Below are 22649 nucleotides of genomic sequence, written 5' to 3'. Positions count from 1 at the left end.
AGCTCAGACTTTTTCTTTCAACGTTGGACACAGCACATCCTCTTTTAAGGGTTTTTCTCAACCCGGTTCCATTCCCCCCCCCCACCGCACACCCCCCCACACCATATCAGAAGCCCCAGAAACCCCAGCCCTAGTTTGGCAGAAGGGACCTCAACTGCTTCTGCCCTGAGTCCTGGGCTCAGGCTTGATTGAATGCTTGTCTCTACAGTTATGCAGATTTAAAAGGTAAGGGGACCAGCCGGCTCCTTCGGGGCTGCCCCTGGCCTTCCTCCTAGTGAAACCAGACCAACAGCGCGAATAACAAAGCCTCGCAGCGGACGGAGACAATTCGCTGCCAACCCAGCAAGAGACGCACACACCGTGAGCACAGACGCGCACGCGGTTTCGGCGTTTGTCGCTAAGAAGAGATCTCCACCGCATGTGTCGCTAGGAAGAGATCTCCAGACGCCCAGCGAGGTTGACAGGTTCCCGAGCAGGCTAAGTTTCGCTTTATCGAGACCTCAACTTCCTCCGTGTGCCCACAGATGAGATGCTCATCTGAGCGGCATCTGGCTCCCAGCAGCCAGGCAACCCTTGGGCCTCATTGAGAAGTACGGGATCCCCTCCACTTTTGACAACCCTTTTCTAATATTCAAAAAAGACGGTGCGAGGTGCGGGTGCCCAAGTACCAGAAAACTGTCACTGCCCAAAATGTTCTTCAGCCTTCCCGGCAGAAGTACAGCAAAACTTTTGGCAGGAACCACCTGTGGCTGTCGAGAGGCCCGCCCCGCCCCTCCCGGGCCCTGAGGCGCCGCGGAGCCCGGGACCGCACACGCCGGCAGAAGTTCCCTCAGAGCCCCGCGCGCCACTTCGCTCCAGGCCGCGGTGCCAGCCAGGAGGCGCGGCGCCCGCTCGCTGGCTCACTCTCCGCTGGCTCTCCCCTCCCTCCTCCTCTCCCTCTTTGCCTCCGCCCGCCTCCTTCGGTTGCATGGCTGCCGCACGCACGGAGCCCCTGAATAGCCACCGCAGCCCCCCGCCTCCTGCCCAGCGATGGAGCGCGCCCCTGCCCCCGCCGGCGCACCGGGACGCGCGGACCTCCCGCCTCCTAGCAACGGCCCCACCTTCGCTTAGGGGCTGCCGGGGATGCACAACCACCCTGTCGGAGCCCCGCGACCTCCCGACCCGCCTAGGCAGCCGAGGTGCGGAAGCAGACCCCTGACAGCCCGCGCGCGGAGCTGCTCACCTCAGCGCGCCGCCGACCCCGCGCGCCTCCCGCACTTGGCTCCCGGCCGCAGCGCTCGCGTCCTCCTTCGCCACCGTTGTCCGTCCGTCCCTGCACTCCCGAGCCGCGCGGGCCGCGCCGCTGTCAGAGTCTCGTGGCGGGGCTGCTCCAGCGGGTGTGCAGCCGAGCGGCGGGCGCGCGGGCAGCTCCTCCCTCCCGGGGCCGCGCCTCCGCCCTCCGCACGCCCCGCCTCCCGCACCGCGGCTGGCAGCCCCGCGCCCCGAGCCCAGTGCCCGCGCCCACGGCTCGGGGGTCCTCACGGGGCTAAAGGGCCCGGATGTGTGCGGTCGCCTCTCTCTGGCTCGCTCACGCCCGCCCCTTCCCCGCCCTGCCACACATGCACTTGCTGCGGCCGGGCCTCCTCCGGGCTTCGCTAATTTCTATTTTGACAGTCGCTGGCGAGTGGGCGGCGCTGCCGAGGACACTCAGGACCCGCGCGGGCAGCGAGCGGGAGTCAGGTTCCTGCGCAAGGGCGGCGCGGGGGACCAGGGAGAGCCACCCAGTGCTGGGGGCTCCGCGTCTTTATTCTTTCTTTTCTTTTTTCTCTTTACCTCCTCCAGGATTTAAAGGGACAGCCCCGGCCGAGGCGACGGGCCAGGCGGCCGCGGTTTCTCCGGTCTCCAGACGCCCTCTGCGGCCCGGCTGGACCCGCTCACACCGGAGCGCTAGCTCAGAACTGCAGGGAGTTTTTAGGCTCACACCAGACTCAGATTTTCGGTGCACGATTTTTGCAGAGTCCTGTTAGGATGGGAAATTACTCGACCGCTGCTTTCCTGCCCGAAAGCAGGGAACAAAAAGGGGTGAGAAGTTTCTCTATTGCTCCCGAAATTTCAACGAGCGCCCCAAGATGCCTCGCAGATATCAGCGAATGTAGGCTTGCAGCACGGTAGACCGCCCAGATCCCTGGGAGCAAGCCCACCTTGCAGGACGCTCGGGTGCGTGCCCCCAAAACCTGCTCGGGGTGATGCACACCAGTAACTCCCCAGAACTGAAGGGGGCTTTCAACCAAAGGGGGGGTCCAGAGAGTACTTGGCTCCTCCCCCTTCTGCTAGGTTCCAAAGTGGTGCTGGGCATTTCCAAACGCAGGAGGGGAAAGACCCAGGGGGTAACGCTCATGCATTCAAGGCTAGTTGACGCTGGGGCAGAGGTTCTCGACCCCAGACGACTGAAACACTCGGATCAGCTTTGCTCCCTAGCTTTGTGCAACCCAGATACGATCCCTTGCCCCCACGTCTGACGCTGTATCGCCTAGTCATCAGCTGGTCATTTCTGGGGGGCTCTTTCCTCAGGCTCAAGAAAGTTTACTTGCCTCAAAGTCCTGAGCTGCGAGGGACGCCCAACAGTGGCTCAAGGAAGAATCGCCACTACCTTGCCTCAAATCTGGCTATTCATCAAGAGAAGACAGTAGCGCTGGGACTCTGTCATGGTCTTCTAGTGCTGCAAACCCTAGGTGATATCCTTTAGGGATTTCCTGTAGTTTTGCTTGCTGGTTCTTCTTAGCCATCGAGGTGTTCTTATTCATTTCATTAATTCACATACTAAACGTGTATTGTGAGACATTATTTGAGAGTATATATATATATATACACACATATATACGTATATATGTATATGTGTATATATATATATATACACATATATATGTATATATATGTATATATGTATATGTGTATATATATATATATATGGCAAGGGAAAGCACACCTGAAATAGGATGTGACTGGGGAAAGCCAAGGACAAACGATGAGAGGGGGCATCTAGAACACTGGGTTTGGGTACAGTAGTCACATGACACTAATGAGCCAATAAGACCTGGCTCTTCCTACTCAGGAAGTTGTCCAACTCAAGTTCATACAGCCATATCCAAATCAACCAAAGACCCAGGGAAGTCTAGAGAAATCCACTGGAGAAATGAAGAGATTGTCTAGGCTTGGGAGGTCGGTTTCCAAGTTAATGGATCTTCCAGTGTGGCAAAAAATAATTTAACCCTTGCTTTAAGTAGCCCCGGGAACCACTGCTGTCCCGACCTAAGTTCTGTGTTGCCTTGCTAAACTAGGCTGTCTGTATGGCTTACTTTCATTTAAAGGGTCTTCAGCATTGTGAAATATTGCTGAGCCAGCTAGATGTTTTCTTCTGAGCCATAACTCTGACTGTACCCCTGCCAAGTGTGGGAATGCCTTCAGGAACTACCTGGAAGATCAGCCCCAAAATGGCAAGAATGCTGTTCTGGGAAATAGGGTGGCTGCAGTCAGGGGAAAGGTGACTGTTCTATTTAGAAAAAGTAAATGGTTCTGAATTGCAAAGTTTCTCCTCCCTTCTGTGGTGCAGAGTAGATGACCCACAGCTAAACAGCTCGACAGGCCAGGAGCTAGGGACTCAGCATTCTCACACTCTCTGCAGTAAGCCTCAGTGCGACTGGACCTAAGCACTGAAGGCAAAACCTCCCTAAGTGTGCACACAATGAAGATGGTAATGTCTTGCAACACAGGGTGTGCACAAGTATGCCTCAAGGAAGCAGCTACCCAGAACGTTTGTGATTTTTGCTTAGGTGTCTCTTTAAGGCATTCAGCTCCAGAGTGTCCAGCTCACGCTCACACCTAATAAGTCTTCATGAAAAGAATGAAGAGAAACTGAATAAGCAAGGTTATTTGGTTTGGATGGGGGATTTTTGTTGTTGTTTTTATTTGTTTGTTTATTGTTTAGATTTTTGGTACTGGAGATTGAACCAAGGGCCTTTACCGCCAAGTGACCTATGTCCCCAGACCTTCCTTCATTTTTTTTTATTTTGAGTTACTTACTAAGTTACTGACGTTGGCCCTTAAGCTGGCCTAGAACTTACCATCCTCCTTCCTTAGCCTCCAAAGTAGCTAGAACTACAGCCTTGCACCACCAGGCCTAGCTCACTTTTATTTTCTTTGTTGACTGTATTTACATCGCTGCAGATGGAATCTGGGGCCTTGCACATGGCTAGGCAAGAACTCAAAATCCCATTTTAAAATCCTGGAGTGAGTATGGTTACATAATGACGGTGAATTTTGCCAAACTTTGCATTTGCTTGTATATAAGTGCAACAGTAACTTCACTTTGCCATAATTAATAAGATTTACCATTGGATTCTACCATTTTGTTGTTTATTTTGTTTGTTTTTCAAGACAGGGTTTCTCTGTGCAGCCCTAGCTGTCCTGGAACTAGCTCTGTAGATCAGGTGGCCTCAAACTCACAGAGATCCATCTGCCTGCCTCTGCCTTTCAAGTGCTGGGATTAAAGGTGTGCACCACCATCGCCCAGCTCAGATTCTGCCATTTATCAGCTAACCTAGGAGAACTCATCATTCAACTTCTTGGGGCTTCCATTTGCAAATCTATAAAAGAGAAATAATGATGGGACCTTCTCTACTCCATAGGGATGTTGGGATGACCAGATGAGACAAGATGTAGGCAAGAGTTACCCCATGGATAACACACCCAAAGAGGGTGAGTGTGTATCATGGGTGTGGAGTTCTGTGCGAACAGTAAGTGTGAATAAATTGTAAAGTGTAATAAACTGCAAGGACATTTCTAAGAACTGGATTTAAGATTTAGCTATTTCTCAAAGATATTAAGAAGCATTCTTGGAAAGAGAGAGAACTGACATTTGCAGAAATTCTAGAATTAGATCTCATAAATGTATTTCTATTATGTGTCCCTTGTGACAATTGTCTATAACACATTTTGTTGTGACCATTGTATATATGGAATTTCTGATGTTAACAACATCTGGGTTATTGAAAAAGCACTTGGGCCTAGGTTTGTGATGGCAGTTCAGTTACCCCTAAGGTGAGAGGAAGAGAGAAGGAGGGAGGGAAGGAGGGAGGGAAGGAGAGAGGATCCAGGAAACCAGGATCCAGGTTCTCTCCTCCCCTGCCCCATTGTTTCGTTAATTTTCAGCAAAGTTAAAAAAAAAAAAAACACAATTGCTGAAGCAATTGTAAAAAGAACAAGAGGCTCCCTGGGGCTGACTGGGCACCCCAACCTAATTGGTGAACTCCTGGCCAATGAGCAACGATGTCTCAAAGAAGGAATATGCCATTCCTAAGGATGAAACCTGAGACTGTGCTCTCCACTTGCAACCACAATCACAAACTTTCTCTCTCTCTCTCTCTCTCTCTCTCTCTCTCTCTCTCTCTCTCTCTCTTTCTCTCCCCTCCCCTCCCTCTCCCCCCTTCTAACACACACACACACACACACACACACACACACACATATACATACATACACACACCGATACCAGGCCCCAAATGCTAACATTTGCCAAGTGTGCTTTAACCTGATGGCCTCTGTATGTACATATTACCACTTTCAAAAATCATTCGAGAATAAGACATGATATTCCGTTATTGAAAATTCTTCAGTAAGTGTTTTCTAAGAGAAAAGACATTCTCGATCAAAACAATCAAGCTTAGAGTAGAGCCATCAATTACAACACTATTATCTAATCTAAACATTTCATCAACTCTCATTGACGGGAAAAAATGAAAAAGAAATAAATTCTGGTCCAGAGCTAACCCAGAATTCCATGTTACATTCCCTTGTCATACCTCACAAGAGGATATTTCCTTTTAGTAAAGATAAATGTTATAAATTTGGGGGTTTTTTATTACTAATCACACATGCACAGCCTATATATGTCCATACTAATTGAGCATTAACAAAGATTCTTCTAGCCAAACTGTCTCCGTTGAGGCAGACTTGCCCCTCATCCTTGGGTCCCTTCTTCATCCTGCCCAATACAGATTGCAAGAATCTTACTAGGTCAGTTTAGTGACAGCCCCACTCCCCAGCCTCCACATTTGAGCATCTCAGAATCCTTTCAATTCCTTCCTCTACTTTTGATATCTGATTGCTCTTCTGCCTTTAACCAAAGTCCTGCCAAGTCAGTTTAGCAAGAAGCTGCCTACCCCTGACCTTGCCTCTTAGTGGTTTTCCATCTACTCACTACCTGATCCCCTCCAAACTCCACCCCATGGCTGTAACTCCCTAATTCTTTTTGTCCCATATCTCCCCTGATTGCATTACTCCCCGCTATAACAATCTTGAAAAATCCTCTTTACCATTTTAATAAATATCAAAACAAGTTTCTATATCTCAGAGCTAGAGAGGAAGGTAGAGACAAAAGGGTACTGTGGCTTCAAGGCAACCTAACCTAGGTAGAAAGTTCTGGGCAATCAGGACAAAACAGGCAAACTCAGTCTCAACCTCTTCCCCAGAAAACAGAGCCAAATACAAATACAGAAAATATTAAAATCCTCGCATATACCAGTGTTAATTATTGATTTGTTTAACAGACATGTGTAATGTCCCCCAGGGGCCAGCTTCCCCTACAGAATACTATGGGTTTAGAAGGTCTATTTCTAGGTTTTTCCAATTCTTTTACAGTGTCCCATATTGCTCTTATTACTAATCAAATCTCATGGTTTGTCACTAACCTTCCTCCAGTTACCATCTCCCTAGAGAAGGTGCTGTGTCTTCTGTAGGGAAGCTGGTATAGGTGGGCTGTGATGCTCTCCCCACCTGCTCCTTTGTTTGCCACCAGACCCGACAGAGGCCGTGGGTAACAGCTTTATAAAGGGTAGGAATACCTCAAGAGAATCTGAATGGAAGCCTAGACAACCTGAAGCTGTCCATGAGCTATGACTAGCCAGGAATTCAGCCTGTCACAGTGGGACGTGTCTGTGTCTAACCCCGTTCCTCAGCTTTTAGGATTTCTTCCTGTTTCACATGTGATTTACTAGCCTTTTACTATGACTCTCCACTGAAGAACCACCCCCCTAACTCCAGGGAAGTTCCTTCTCATAACCCCCCTTCCCTCCTTTCCCCAAGGTTCAGCCAGTCCTACCACTTACAGGAACATCCTAAGATGGTTGGGCGGTGACCGTCTTAGTCACTGTTCTGTTGTTCTGAATGACACTATGACCAAGAAAATTCTTATTTTTTAAAAAAGCATTTAATTGGAGGCTCCTTTGCAGTTTCAGAGGGCTAATCCATTATCATCATGGTAGGGAGCATGGCAGCTCCCATGGCACTGGAGCAGTAGCTGAGAGCTACACCCTGATCCACAGGCCAGGGGAGAGAGAAACTAGGCTAAGTGTAGGCTTTTGAACATCTCAGAGCCACCCCAGTGACACATTTCCTCCAAGAAGACCTTCTAATCCTATCAAAGAGCTCCACTCCCTGGTGACTAAGCCTTCAAGTATGAGTGTCTGGAGGCCACTTTTATTCAAACCACCACACCACTGACGTTCCAAGTATGGGAGAAGAGCTGAATCTGCTCGGGTAGAGCAGATGGGGTCTCAGCGCAGCACGGCAGCAGACATCTTCCCCTGACGTCAGAGGTGCAGGTGTGTCTCTGTGTCTTTGTGGATTTGCAGTAACTAAGGAGTAACTGTAGACACACGTGTGTGGTTGCTTGTGCTTTACCACCATGTCCCAAGACCTCTTGTCTGAGAAAATCCATCTAAACCTATGTGGTAGCTCTTCTTGGTTGTCAGCTCTCCTACACCTGGAATGAACTAAACCCAAGCAGCTGAGCACACCTATGAGGACTTTTTCCTGATTGAATCCTTTGAAGCAGAAATACCCACTCCAAGTCTTTTGAAGAGGGAAGATCTACCTTAAATCTGGCAACACGGTCTGGTGGCAGCCTATATAGAAGACATGGAAGAAGGACATTCTTGTTTCTTGGTTAGCAAGCTCATTCTGTAGTGGTATTAGAGGCTACTCCTTCAGAATTCCATTATACACTGAAGACCGGCTGAGACACCCAGCCTCATGGATTGAACAACTATTAGATTCTTGAACCTTCCTTTGGAAGATAGCCATTGTTGGAACAGTTGACTATAACCTGTAAGCCACTCTAATGAATCCCATTTATATAGTGAGAGTCATTCTATCATTTCTGCTAGTAGCCAAACTTAACAACCTGAGTTTAGTCCCCAGAAATCACACGGTAGAAGGACAGAACCAGTTCCTCCAAGTTGTCCTCTGGTCTTCACACATGTGCCATGGCATATGCATATACTCTCTCTCTCTCTCTCTCTCTCTCTCTCTCTCTCTCTCTCTCTCACACACACACACACACACACACATACACACTCACATATACACACAGTCACACACACAACTCACACATGCACGCACATACAAGTAAAAATTTAAAGTATTTTATAAGACTTTAAATATTTTATAAGATTGATTTTAAAAATATGTTTTAATGAGAAGCTGTAAGCAGAGTTTAGCGGCTAATTCTGATGGGAGCTCAGAGGTCCAGAATGCTAAGAGACACATGGACAGTAAATGCTGTAATCAGAAGGTCTCATGTGGAAACGAAGACTTTGTTGGAAATGGGAGTAAAGTTCACTCATGTTAAATCCTGATTTTAAAAAAAATCTACATTTTTACATATCCTTAGACTTTGAGTGCAAGTGGGTTTTAAAATAATGGACTAATTTATTTGGTAGCAGCAATTTCAAGAAAGTAATACATTCAGAGCCGGGCGGTGGTGGCGCACGCCTTTAATCCCAGTACTCGGGAGGCAGAGGCAGGCGGATCTCTGTGAGTTCGAGGCCAGCCTGGTCTACAAGAGCTAGTTCCAGGACAGGCTCTAAAAAAGCTGCAGAGAAACCCTGTCTCGAAAAACCAAAAAAAAAAAAAAAAAAAAAAAAAAGGAAGAAAGTAATACATTCAGGCTCTGGCAGGGTTATCAATGGCTAAGAGGTAAGGTTGCCCAAGCTCTTGGGTGCTCCCATCATGCCTCAGATGTCAGATAGGGAGCTATACAATTTAGTTTTCACCCTTCTAGGCTTTGGTCTTACTTTGGTCTAATTGTTTCTTGCTGTTCTCCCATTATTCCATTTTTTAAAAGGGAGTTTTAGCTCTATACCATTATATCACAGCAGAACTCACAGCCCAGAGTTGCCCTGACTCTCAGGAGAGACTTTGAATGTCAGCTTTTAAACAATGTTGACTCACGAACAGTAGGGACTTGTGAAGATGCATTCTGCATTCTGCATGATGAGATGCACACAAGCTGGTGGGCCAGGGACGAAACGGCATGGTCTGAATATGAAATATCCCTGTAAGATCATGCGTTAAATATTTCTTTCCTAGCTGGTAGGTGGTAGAAAATAGGAGATGGGGCCTTCTTGAAGGAAATAGGTGACTGGAGGTGTTTGAATGTTGACCTGGTATCCAGTCCCCTCTTTGCACTGTTTCCTGGTTACCCTGAGGTGCTCCGCATGGTCTCACCACCTTGATGTTCTGACTCATGTTAGGTCTAGGACTGTGGCCTGAAATCTTTGAAACAGAGAAAAAGAAACATTTCCCCTCTTTATGTTGTTTCTGTTAGGTATTTCATCACAGCCAGGAGAAAAGTAACCAAAGTGTCCTTATGTATCAGTTACTTTTTACTGTGACCAAATACCACAAGAGGCAAGTTAAAGAGAAAGGGCTTATTTGGCTCACAGTTCGAGGAGATACAGTTCTCAGGGAAGGCTTCCCAGGAGGGATGTGAAGCAGCTGCTTACACTGCCCTGCCAGTTGGAAAGTAGAGAGCAGGCAGGAAGTAGGGTTGGACTATCAAACCTCAAGGCCATCCCTGAGAGACAATACAACCTTCCAAAACAGAGCCACCAGCAGGCACACGAGCCTGTGGGGGAGGGCGCACTTCACACTCAAGTTACACTTTCTAAGAAAAGGGGAATTTGGGGACTCCACAGAGGTACACAGAGGAGAAGTCTCTGTGAAGATGGAGGCAGAGATCCAGATGACACAGTTACAGATTAAGGAGTACAAAGGACTGCCATCAGAGAACCATTCTTCCTCAGCTCCGCCAGAAGGAACCAACTCTACTGACTTGGGCTTTCTAGTCTCAAGAATTGTAAGACAATAAATCACAGAGATGGCACCAAGTTTGGGACAATTCGACATTGTAATCCAAGAAAGTCAAAATACTTTCTAGAAAGTGCTACGAAGATCCCAGTCCAGAAAGAAAGTGAGGAAAATGTCTTTTTTTTTTCTTTAAATCTAGTTCAGGAGAAAACAAATATGGAAGTCATGACATCAGTACATTGATGAGAGACAGATGTTATTAGTGAGAAAGCTATGTGGGCACTACAGAGTCACTGCCATCTCCGCAAGGCTGCCGTCCCATGACACAGAGTAACCGAGGGCACTCTGCGGCAGTCAAACCTTGGCACACATCATGGTCAAACTTCCTGTTTTGCTTTGGTCTAACTAGACAGCCCTGGCTAGCCTGGAACTCTCTGTGTGGATCAGTTTACCCTCAAATTTATAGTGATCCTCTTCCCCCAGTTTTCCAGGCGCTAGGAATACAGGTGCACGCCACAAACTGACTCTGTAGCTTCTTGTAAATAAAAGCTCACGGATCCTCAGAACAAGTATGTGGTTCAGGCATCATTGTCTCAGTATCATATAAACGGGAAGCTGGGACTTGTCTGACATCACTGATAGCAGGGGACAGAAGAATCCACAGCCTGGTAGGACCTGCACTGTCCTAGGGCTGCACTTTGACAAACTCTCTCTAAGCTTGTTTTAATTTACATTTTAAAAGAATCGATGTGGCTGACATTTTTTTCATACTCTCTCTAGCCATTTCATTTTTTTGTAATTGCATGTGCCCTTTGCCCAATCTCAAATTAGCTGTTCACTTTGTTTCCTGTGTCTAAGATCCTTTCACGCTGTGCAGGTATTAACCCCTTGTCACACACATGGCAAATATTCTTGTAAGCATTAACTTTAAATCGTGGTTTTGGAATGTTGATGCTTTAAATATTCCAAATTATACAAACAACATTCTAAGTCTTTGGACTTCTAATACATATAGTATATCAGACATTTTAAAATCCAAGCCCAGGGTCAGAGATATGGCTCAGTGACAAAGAGCACATGCTGCCTTCGCAAAGACCCAGGTTCTGCTCCCAGCACCCATTCGGGCTTCCGGCCTTCATGTTTATAGACACATGCTCAAAAATAAAAATAAATCTTAAAAAATACTGAATTCCATTCACGCTCATAAAGCACAAGAATTTTCCTTTACTCCCCCACAGTTATGACTTTTAACCACTTGTTTGGCAGCCTCCGAATCCCTTTCCTAGGTGTCTCCACTAAGGTCCCTATGCATGCACTCCACTTCAATCTTTATTTGCCTCTTGATGCTTGATTGAGATGTCATCTATTCTATGACTGATGTCCTAGCAGAAACACCCTCCTGCTCTGGCAGCTATAAATACCCATATTTTCCTACCAATGTCTTTCTTGTTTCAATTGTTTTTCCACACTTAATCCAGAATTTATGTGGAGTGTGGCTTAAGGTCAGGAAACTTCTGTTTTGTTTTTCCAAGTAGGTAGAGTTGGTGAGTGTTGGAAGGAAACACACCTCAGAAGAAAGGAAAAGATGAGATGTGAGTGTGCACAGAGGCAGGGCGTGTGAGTATGCACATAGGCAGGGCATGTAAGTGTATAGAGGCAGGGTGTGTGAGTACACAGAGGCAGGGCGTGTGGGTGTGCACAGAGACAGGGTGTGTGGGCGTGTACAGAGGCAGGGCGTGTGAGCATGCACAGAGGCAGGGCGTGTGAGCGTGCACAGAGGCAGGGCATGTGAGCGTGCACAAATGCAGGGTGTGTGAGTGTGCACAGAGGCAGGGCATGTGAGTGTGCACAAAGGCAGGGTGTGTGAGTGTGCACAGAGGCAGGGCGTGTGGGTGTGCACAGAGACAGGGTGTGTGGGCGTGTACAGAGGCAGGGCGTGTGAGCATGCACAGAGGCAGGGCGTGTGAGCGTGCACAGAGGCAGGGCGTGTGAGCGTGCACAAAGGCAGGGTGTGTGAGCGTGCACAGAGGCAGGGCATGTGAGTGTGCACAAAGGCAGGGTGTGTGAGTGTGCACAGAGGCAGGGCATGGGAGTGTGGACAAAGGCAGGGGGTGTGTGTGTGTGTGTGTGTGTGTGCGCACAGGCAGGGCAAGGACCTTGAACATAGGAGTCCACACTCCACAGTGTAGGAGACCAATGCAGGACATCAACAGGTCACACTGGGAAGCACTGAACTCAAGCAGGGAGAGGGTTTGTGCACAGCAGTTTCCACCTGCTGGCTGTGGGTGGGGGAGAAGATTCTCAGCCAAAGGCATCCCTTAGCCAGCAGTGGAATATGGAGGAGGAGGCCTGGATCTACTATGACTATAGAACTCTCCAGCGTGGATCGTTGAACCCACACATCTGGACACAGCTGTTCTGGAATGTTTTCCACAGCGCTCCATCCATTTGCACAGATGGAGGATTTTCCTCTGTTACAGGTGGAACACAGATTCTGTGGGTCAATGACTTGCTCAAGTGCAGCAGGAAGCTGGCGCCCTTCCTGCGGTGTTGACGGACTGATGAAAGGCAAGGGCTCTGGACATGGTGAGCTCATTGCTCCCCTGTGTCCTAGGTGGTGGTAGTGACATGAGCACCCACTGGGTTGTCTTCAGAGTGTGGGCACCAGGCCTCCTTGGGTGGTCTTCTCCTCCCAAATAAACAACGATATGACAAAATGTCTGAAAGCCCTGAATGTTTCCTGCCTCTGTTGGCCTGGTGCCCTGCCTGCTGCCACCCCACCCCGACTCCAGTCTCCAGTGTCAGGACCCATGGAGCACTGTGAGATCACTACCCCTGCCCTGCCTGGCAACAGCTACATCGAGAGCTGGACTTTCTTCTGCCAAAGAAAACCCAGCAGCTGGGCCCATGCTCTGGACTCCTTCCAATGGACTGGTCCAGCAGCATCCCCACCTGGTAGCTTGGTCCTACTCCAGGGTCTCTTTTTCCTGTTGGTGCCTCTACTTGAGAGGTTCTGGATAGGAGGTTCTGCTGCCACTAAAAAGGAAATCATGACCTTCCCAAGCTGCCGATAGACCAGAGACAGCGCAAGTCATGAAGGGCGACTTGGAGCTCCTAACCTACAAATATGCACTCATCCTTGAGGATGCAGGTCCCAGGCCATCTGCTGGACACTCACTACACCATGTGCTATGCTGTCGTGAACATTATACCCCCTGTTGTCTGTGCACACATGTTCTGAGCTAGGCCTGACTGATGGGTAGCCAATGCCTGGTAGCTGTATCAAGAAGGAGGCAGAGGCCACAGTGAGTAGAGCAGGCCACCTTCACCAGTGAGAAAGGATTCATGGAGTGGGGTCACATCAGCATCGTGCATCTGAATCTACCAACCCAGACTCCCAGATAGCACTGCCTTCCTGCCACCATCTGAGAAGCCTGGGGAAGGCCACTGGCTTATCTTTGTATTCCTAGGACCCTGCAATAGAACTTAGCATTTAACAGGTGCCTAAAATGTCCTGTTGCATATATGTCTAAAGTCTTCATAATCCTTCCCACTGAGCAAGAAGTAGACATGCTCGCTCTGGCAGAGTCTCCCTAAGCTTTCCACAGAGAGACCACAGTACGCTTCTCTGTCACTCACGGCTCCCTCCCCCACCACCACCCCGTTATCTTATGCCTGGCAACTTCTTCTTTGACAATGTATTTTTTTTAAAGATGGCTTTTTACTATGGAGCCCAGCTGTTTTTGAGCTCTCACTCTCCCAGCCTTGGGTTGGGACTGGAGGCATGTGTCTCCATACATGGATAACAACATCTTTGCTTCTCCAAATTAGTGTCTTGAGATTAGGGATGGTGTCCTCTACTTTAACTGGCACTACCCCCAGCCTCTAGACACCTGCTGGCACCCTAGGATCCCATGTGTCATCTTCTGATTCTCCAGTTGTCATTTACACTTCTGTTGTTTAAACACAATATGCTTGGATTTATTACTTCATAACAAGTGGATCGCCATATGTTTTAATTAGGGTTTCTCCTGATGAGATGAAACACCATGACCAAAGCAACATGAGGAGGAAAGAGTTTATCCGGCTTAGGAACTTCACTGTTCATCATGGAAGAAAGTCAGGACAGGAGCTCAAACAGGGCAGGAAGCTGGAGACAGGAGCTGATGCAGAGGCCGTTTACTGGCTTGCCCACCCTGGCTTGCTCAGTCTGCTTTTTTTATAGAACCCAAGACCACTAGCACAGAGATGGCACCACCCACCATGATCTGGGTCCTGCCCCATCAATTGCAAATTAAGAAAGCGCCATACAGGCTTGCCTACAACCTGATCTTACGGAGGCATTTTCTCAATAGAGGGTCCCCCCTTTCATATTGTGTTGAGCTGACATAAAACTAGCCTGGACTCCATATTACATTGATTTCTCTCAGAAATACCCAAAAGCCATGCATGAAATGACAGAAGACCAGTGTTTCATGAGGTTGGGGTTGGGGCTGGCACTGAAGGCCTCACTTTCCTGGGACATTGTGACATCCCACACTGAACTAGAAGAGCTAGGTTTCTTCTCTGAGCCTCCTGCTCACTGCATGCATGGCCGTAAGGAGACTGCTTGCTTTTCTTGCCTACGAAAGGAACCAACAGAAGCTTCTGTCTCCCCCAGAGAGCTGTCGTGAAGCAGTAGGAAAGTGGTTTCTCTGCTGTCCTCACTCCTCTTCGTTACCCTCTTTGTCCCTCATATTCTCATCTCCCCGTGACACTCTGTCCCCTCACACATCCTCCTTTTCTCCGGGAAGTCCACCTGCACGCTCCTGATAGACATACCTGGATCATTCCCCAGGCTCCATTCCATCCCCCACCCGCATCCTGATCTGAGTCCCAGGTGTCAGACATCAAACCCTACTGATCTTCCCATCATCCCTTGCCACATTAGCACTGACCACCTTACGATGATGAGTTTGGACTTCACATTGTGTTACCCTTTCTGAGCCCAGATTTGCCTTCCAAGGTGGAGGCAAGAGGACCAGAAGTTCGAGGTCATTCATGGCTGCAAAAGGAGTTTGAGGTGACCCAAGATTATGTAAGAGCCCATCTCTAAAGAGAGGAGAGAAATGAGAGAGAGAGAGAGAGAGAGAGAGAGAGAGAGACCTGAAAAACAGGGACCTGTAGATAAGTTTTTTAAAGGATACTAGAATCCATCAGGTTATGAGGATAGGAAATTGTGGGGAAATGGCCACATATAATGATAACTAATGCACTTCTATAACTCATTAACGGATAATTATGACATGTAATGGAGAAAAATATGGTTAATTTTGGTATGTGATGTTCTTACTTGCAAGTTTTTTTATAATAAAGCTTATATATATATATATATATATATATATATATATATATATATATATTTGGTTTTTCGAGACAGGGTTTCCCTGTAGTTTCTAGAGCCTGTCCTGGAACTAGCTCTTGTAGACCAGGCTGGCCTCGAACTCAGAGATCCGCCAAATTTTTAAAAGGAAGAATAAAAACCTATTTGCTGGAGAAATAAGATTTAGGAGAAAACACAGAACTCCATTTACCGAAAGAGATGTATCCAAGACTCTCGTGAAAAAAATTGCAAACCTCAGCAGTACTCTATCACTGTGGAGCAAACCTAACACTTAGCGGCAGCAACACCCACCAGTTGTCTGCACAATGTCCCTTCCTTACGCTTGCTGGGTGGCTTCTCTGCTGGTTCCACCTGGTTCACTCATGAAGCTGCAGCCATTGGTTGTCTCAATGGGCTGCGAGACCTAATATGTCTGCACTCAAGTGTGTGGTCAACTACTCACTAGGTTCCCTTTCCGCAGGCATGTAGTCACAGAAGAGCTCCCCAAAGCCAAAGCCAAAGCCACAGGCATCCTGAGAGACAGACTCCAAAGACATTGCAATGGTTAGAATGTTTGTATTGCTCAAAAATTCATGTTGAAACTTAAGCCTCGATGTAATGGTTTCAAGACCCACTGATACCTTCATGATCCGCATGGTGTTTTGTTTTGTTTCATTTTCCCTGAGACAGGGTCTCACTATGTAGCTTTGACTGGCCTGGAACTTAGTAAGTAGACCAGGTGGCCTGGAACTGACAGAGATCTGCCTGCGTCTGCCTCCCATGTACTGGGACTAAAGGCATGCACCGCCATGCCTGGCTTGATTAGTGGGCTTTGTATTTGGGATTGTTGTTTTTTGTTGAAGTTTTGGTTTTGGTTTTAGTTTTTGAGACAGGGTTTCTCTGTGTAGCTCTGGCTGTCCTAGAACTCACTCTGTAGACCACGCTGCCCCCAAACTCAGAGATCCACCTGCCTCTGCTTCTGAGTGCTGGGATTAAAGGCACGTGTCATCATGCCTGATTTAAGTAGTGGTTTTTAAAAGCAATCGGGGGAAATGTGCCCCTCTGTCTCTCCCACACAAAGAACAGTGTTGGATCACTCTAGAAGGTGTAACCACAAAGCACAGATAGGTTCTCATCAGGAAGCCAAGCCAGACTGTCAGCACTCTGATCTTGAATTTCCCAGCCTTAGAAACGCTGAGAAATGTCTTTTGTACCCAGTCTCAGGCACCTTTTTTTTTTTCTTTTTCTTTTTTTGGTTTTTCGAGACAGGGTTTCCCTGTAGTTTCTAGAGCCTGTCCTGGAACTAGCTCTTGTAGACCAGGCTGACCTCGAACTCAGAGATCCGCCTGCCTCTGCCTCCCGAGTGCTGGGATTAAAGGCGTGCGCCACCACCGCCCAGCTCAGGCACCTTTTGTTATAGTACCAGATATACAATTGCATTGCTGCTGTCATCTCCTAATCAAAACAAGCCGCAATGTCAATCCAGACTCAAGGAAGTGTTGACAAACTCACAGTGTGAAGGATTGTGCACGCAGGATGGGAACAGATACGGTGGCTATCCTTTGTGAACAATGTCCCACACAAATTCCTGTTTAACATAAGCAATGAGATAGATAGATAGATAGATAGATAGATAGATAGATAGATAGATAGATAGATAGATAGATAGATGCCTCCATTCATAAGAATCCATAGGTGTGAATAAGAATTCATTGATGTTGGGCAGTGGTGGTACACATCTTTAATCCCAGCACTCCAGAGGCAGAGGTAGGTAGATCTCCATGAGTTTGAGGTCAGCCTGTCTACAAAGTTATTTCCAGGACAACCAGGGCTACAAAGAGAAACCCTGTCTGGGGCCGGGGCTGGAGGGAAGGGGAGTCATGGTGGTGGTGGTGGTGGTGCATGTTTTTAGTCCCAGCACTTAGGAGGAAATGGCAGATGAATCTCTGAGATCAAGGCCAGACTAGTCTACAGAACTAGTTCCAGGACAGTCAGGCTCCACAGAGAAACCCTGTCTAGGAAACAAACCAAACAAGCAAAAAAACAAAACAACAAACAAACAAACAAAAGAAGATATGTCAATGTGAAAATTATGGGGGGGAAAGCCTTTTCTTCCCCCAAATTAAGCATTTAAATTTAAAATATGTAATAAAAATTCCAGTGTGTGTGTTTTGGTGTTGTTTTGTAAATATCACATGTTGCAATGAGGTTGTTCCAGCCCTGAAAGCCCTGAAAGCAGAGACTCAGAGGGCAGATTAAAGGTAAAGGGAGTGGATGGTACAGTGCTTCTAGTTTCCCTTCATCCCTCAACCCCACTCCATCTCAAAGTGCAGGAAAGCAGTTTTAACTCTGTAAACATGAACTGTGAGAACAGGACTGAATTTTAGCAAGAAAAATTGGAAGCTAAATATTGGATGAGGGAGTGATAACATTATCCACGCAGAAGGTCAAGAAAACTGAGTTCTAGGCCAGCAACAGAGAAAACTGAGAAACAATGGCATTAAACTGTAGAAGTCCCAAAAGGCTCAGGAACCATCTAGCTCTGGAAGTAAAGGCGAGATGGTAATGAGAAAAAGCATTGAGTAAAAGTTCATGTAAAATAGTTCCCCGACCCCCTCAAGACTCACACACTTAGAGGACTGGACCGTGTGGAAGATAATTACAGTGCTGGTAGACGCCATCCACAGGGGCTGTCAGGTCAAGGACAGACACTGAAAGCCAAGTGTGTTGGGGGGACACCAATACACACACACACACACACACAGTTCTCTGTGGCTCTGAGGCCAGGCAAGAAATAATTTGGTCTGTTCAAGAAGAGACACCTAAACTATTGAAAGTCTCCAAGACAAGATCTTACCAGCTCAGCAATCAGCTTCATGAGCCCCTTAAAGGTACAGACATCTCCAGACATATGAGGAGAGCCAAGTATGATAAAGAGAAGCCCAAGTGATGTAGGAGAAACTAAGTAGATCCAGGGAGGGAAAACTTCTAAAATACTGCAATTAAAATAGATAATCCACAGGAGCTGGTCCTCAGAAATACAAGAAAAGAAATGGCCACAGGAGAGATTGGAGAGACTTCCAGGAAAAGAAGCCTCCAGGAAACAAAGCATTTCAGTTAAGAATTTAAAACAGCAAAAGTGAAACAGTCAGCAGAAGCCTAAGAGACTAAACTGAGGAGAGAAAGCAAAAAAAAAAAGAGGTGGAAGATAGAAGAGATAAGAAAAATGGGGAGGCGAGAGCTATAGGGGTGATATATACACAATAGGAGCTCCGGTGAATAAGAAAATAAGGAGACACGGTGTGAGGGGGGGCTCTCACAGAAATGATGGACTTCGGTTTACCAACTTAGAAGATCCAGTATAGATGTAATCAATATAATGGATGAAATAACATAACTTTAAAAGCCCAGGAAGGTCAGAAAGGCTTTGTGTAATTTGGTAACTCTGCTGCAAGCCTGAAGACAGCAGTGAATGCCTTCAAAATTCTAAGACCGTTTCCCATCGTTTCCCATCTAGAACTCTGTAACCATTTGGGCCAATCAGTCAGTTGGTTAAGAGTACTAGAAAGCGCCGGGCGGTGGTGGCGCACGCCTTTAATCCCAGCACTCGGGAGGCAGAGGCAGGCGGATCTCTGAGTTTGAGGCCAGCCTGGTCTACAAGAGCTAGCTCCAGGACAGGCTCTAGAAACTACAGGGAAACCCTGTCTCGAAAAACCCAAAAAAAAAAAAAAGAGTACTAGAAGGTGTTTGCAAGCATGGAGAACCTCAAAAACCTTACCTCTCTACTCCCTTCCCTGGGGTCTTCTGGAGAACCATGGTGCCCTAGGACCAAGAGGTATACCACCCAGGAATCCGAGAGAGCCCACTCAGGTTTTGGGAAGGGGAGAAACAGGCAGTTGCTGAAGCCTTGGGGTTGAATGAGACCTGTATAAAAAGAGAAACTAAGCAAACAGAGCAAGGTTATTGTTCTCTTCAGGGGGAACAAAGAGCAGTGTGCAGAGAAATCATTGTGACTACGTGGCTCTAAGAAGGGCTTTGAAAGATATTTTATTTACTTTTGTTTATGTTTATGACTTGCAGCATGCATGTGGACCATGTGCATGCAGTGCCTGGAGAGGCCAGAAGAAGGCGTCACAGCCCCTGGAACTGGCACTGCAGACAATTGTGAACGGAACCTGGGTCCTCTAACAGAGCAGCAGGTGTTCTTACCAGAGCTCTCTCTTCAGTCCTGCGCAGGGCTTCCAGGCAGTCCTAATAATTGTGTGGACCCGAAAATAGATTTTTTAAAATTATGATGCAACCAGATTTGGAGGAAGAGGGAAGTGCAGGGCTCACATGGGTGGAGGAGTCAGAAAAACTCAGGAGAACAAGGTTTCAATTTTAATGACAAATTGAAAAACTAATCAGTGACAAGGGAAGCTTAGAAACATTACACAGAGACGAGAAGTAAGCTTCAAAATAATCCGAGTTGAAAATGGCTGTGCAGCAGGGAGAGAGGTGCAGAGGAAGACAGGGGACTATGATGTCAAGTCAAAACGCAGAAGGCACAGAATGTGGCTTAAATCTCCAAGCTCTGCGTGTGTGTAACTTTCATTAAAACGAACTTACAACATAAAATTTAAAAATAATTAAATGATAGCAATCATATGGTTTCTTATTACTCCGCTGGGTTTGAAAAATTGCCAGTTTCTTCTACATAAGTAAAAGGTTTTGGTGGTTAATGAGGCATGAGAGCAATTGTACAGGTCAGTATTGATAACCCGCTTGGTATTTTGAAATGTCACACTTCTGTCACGTATGCTCAATCTTCTCCAAATTGTTTGTGCTTATTTAGCTTCGAAATGGAGACAATTGCCATGTTGTACACACACACATACAATGACATATACATATATTCACATACTTACACACACATAGTCACACACACCTATATACATATACACATTAACATATACATTCACATACAGATATACACACTCACATGTACACTGACATACACATACACATACTTACCCATACACACACGCAATACAAACCTACACATACATACACATTAACACACATATACACATTCACATATACTCACACAGTCACATACACACCTATACATACATACACATTAACACACATACATTCACATACACACATACACACACATTCACACACTCACAGTCACTCACATACATACACGTTAACACACATACATTCACATACACACACATGCACACAGTGCCAACAATAGCCAGGGCAATTGTAAGCAAAAAGTCAGAGGCTTGTTCCGTCAGAGAGCCAGGCTTTTTAGAAAACCATAACAATTAAGCACAGAAGAGAGTGGCACACCAGTGTTACTGCTTTTATAGATACCCTGACGTAAATGATCTCTCAAGCAAAAGCACGCATGCTAAGGAAACGGAGTTGGAACGACCACTTTTCCACGTGGAAACATTAACACTGATTATAGCATTTTAATTTCCTTTTTTAAAAAAAAGAAGAAGAAGAAATGTAAAATGTAGAACAAAGCGCTAAGATTTAAGATCTGGGCCATCAAGGCCAGTGAGATGCACTGGCGGCTACAGGTACTTGCTGCCAGCCTGACAACCCGAGTTAGAGCCCTGTGGCCTTCATGGTGGAAGGAGAGAACTGGCAAGTTGTCCTCTGACCTCCTCACTCATACCAGGCATGAGTGCACCTACAGGATGGAAAGGAGTGGTGGGGAGATGAGAGAAGCAGCACACACACACACATACGTGCACACACACACACACACACACACACACACACACAAAGTAAATAAATAAGTAAACACCAGTCCTTCCTTGGCTCTAACCACAGGAGGGATGCTCCAAACCCTTCCCTGTAGTGAGAGCTGCCCGTCCAGGAAGTACTTCAGATGAACTAAAGCCTGCCTGGGCTGGCCTGTGAAGATAGCTCCCCGGAGCCTAGACCACGTGGGATCCCATCCAGGGAAAGACACTCCTTTTGTGAGTTTTAAAAACATCTGGTGCTGAGCTGAGAGCCAGCACTTTTGTATCAAAGGAAAGTGTGTGGCTGTCTGTGAAGGAGGCTGGGACTTCTCTGAAGGACATGCTCAGCCCTCCCAAACTGGCACAGGATGTCCAGCCTGGGCAGCCTCTTCCACCACAGTGGAGAACGCCAGTTGAAACATGGCCCCTTGCCAAGGCTCCTGGGCTGCGCTCAGATCCAGGCCCAGGGAGCAAATGGCAGGGCCGTGCCAGGTTCTCCAGATCCAGCTCCTCTGGGCTCTTGTCCTGAGAGGTTTTCTGGCCTCCTCTCTGGAAAGAGAGCTTCAATCTTTGAGGGGGTCCCTCATAGCAACAGAACCCTGGAAGCTGAACCGGAATTGACTGGTTTGATTGTGGACCGCCTTTACAGAAGAGCAGGCTCCAAGGGCCGCATTTCTGAGTGGCAGGCCCGCCACCAGCTGTTGCAAACAGACCCTCTCCAGAAAGGTGATTAGCACACTGGACTCCTGGTGCTGCCCCCTCTCCTTTTCTTGGGACTCAAAAAATACCTGTTTTTGCGGAATAGAAAAAGAAAAGGCCTGCCCTAGGCTCTGAAGTTCTTCCTCCCGTAATCCTGAGGGCCTGGTTTGATGAGCTGAAGAAAAACATTGAAGCATGAAGGAAATTGCTCTGTGAACTACTTTGTTTGCCGTGTGCCCAGTGGTCTGCCTTCAGACGCCATTTGTTCTGCTGGAAGCTTCACCCCAGCCCCTGGCATCCATATACCCAAAGAGTCTGGAATGTTCTGGTGGAAGTTCCACCCCAAGCCCCCTCCCTCATCTCTCTTCAAACCCTGCCACATCTCAGAAAGCCCAACAAAGGATGGCCACTCCCCCAGAGGTGCTCAAGACCCCTCCCACAGGGTATTTAAACTGCCACCCCCCACCCCCCCAGAAAACAGACATACGGTTTTCCAGTCTTCCTTTCCCATCTCCTTTGGTGGGGGCTGGAAAAATCATTAAACATGGACTTTTCTAATTCGGTTTGATTTGGTCTGATTTGGATCGCTGCATTGGCAGAGAGGCTCATCGGGGGAGCAGAAACTTCTCATCATGTGCCACCATGGCCTTCTAGGAAAGAACACGGGATCTGGTCTCCTTTCTAATACGCAAGTGGGGAAACAAACGGAGGCCTCAAAG

Source organism: Arvicola amphibius, chromosome 5 (assembly GCF_903992535.2).
Source record: "Arvicola amphibius chromosome 5, mArvAmp1.2, whole genome shotgun sequence".
Lineage (NCBI taxonomy): Eukaryota > Metazoa > Chordata > Mammalia > Rodentia > Cricetidae > Arvicola > Arvicola amphibius.
The sequence above is the reverse complement of the archived record's forward strand: the minus strand, read 5'-3'. Positions refer to the sequence as shown.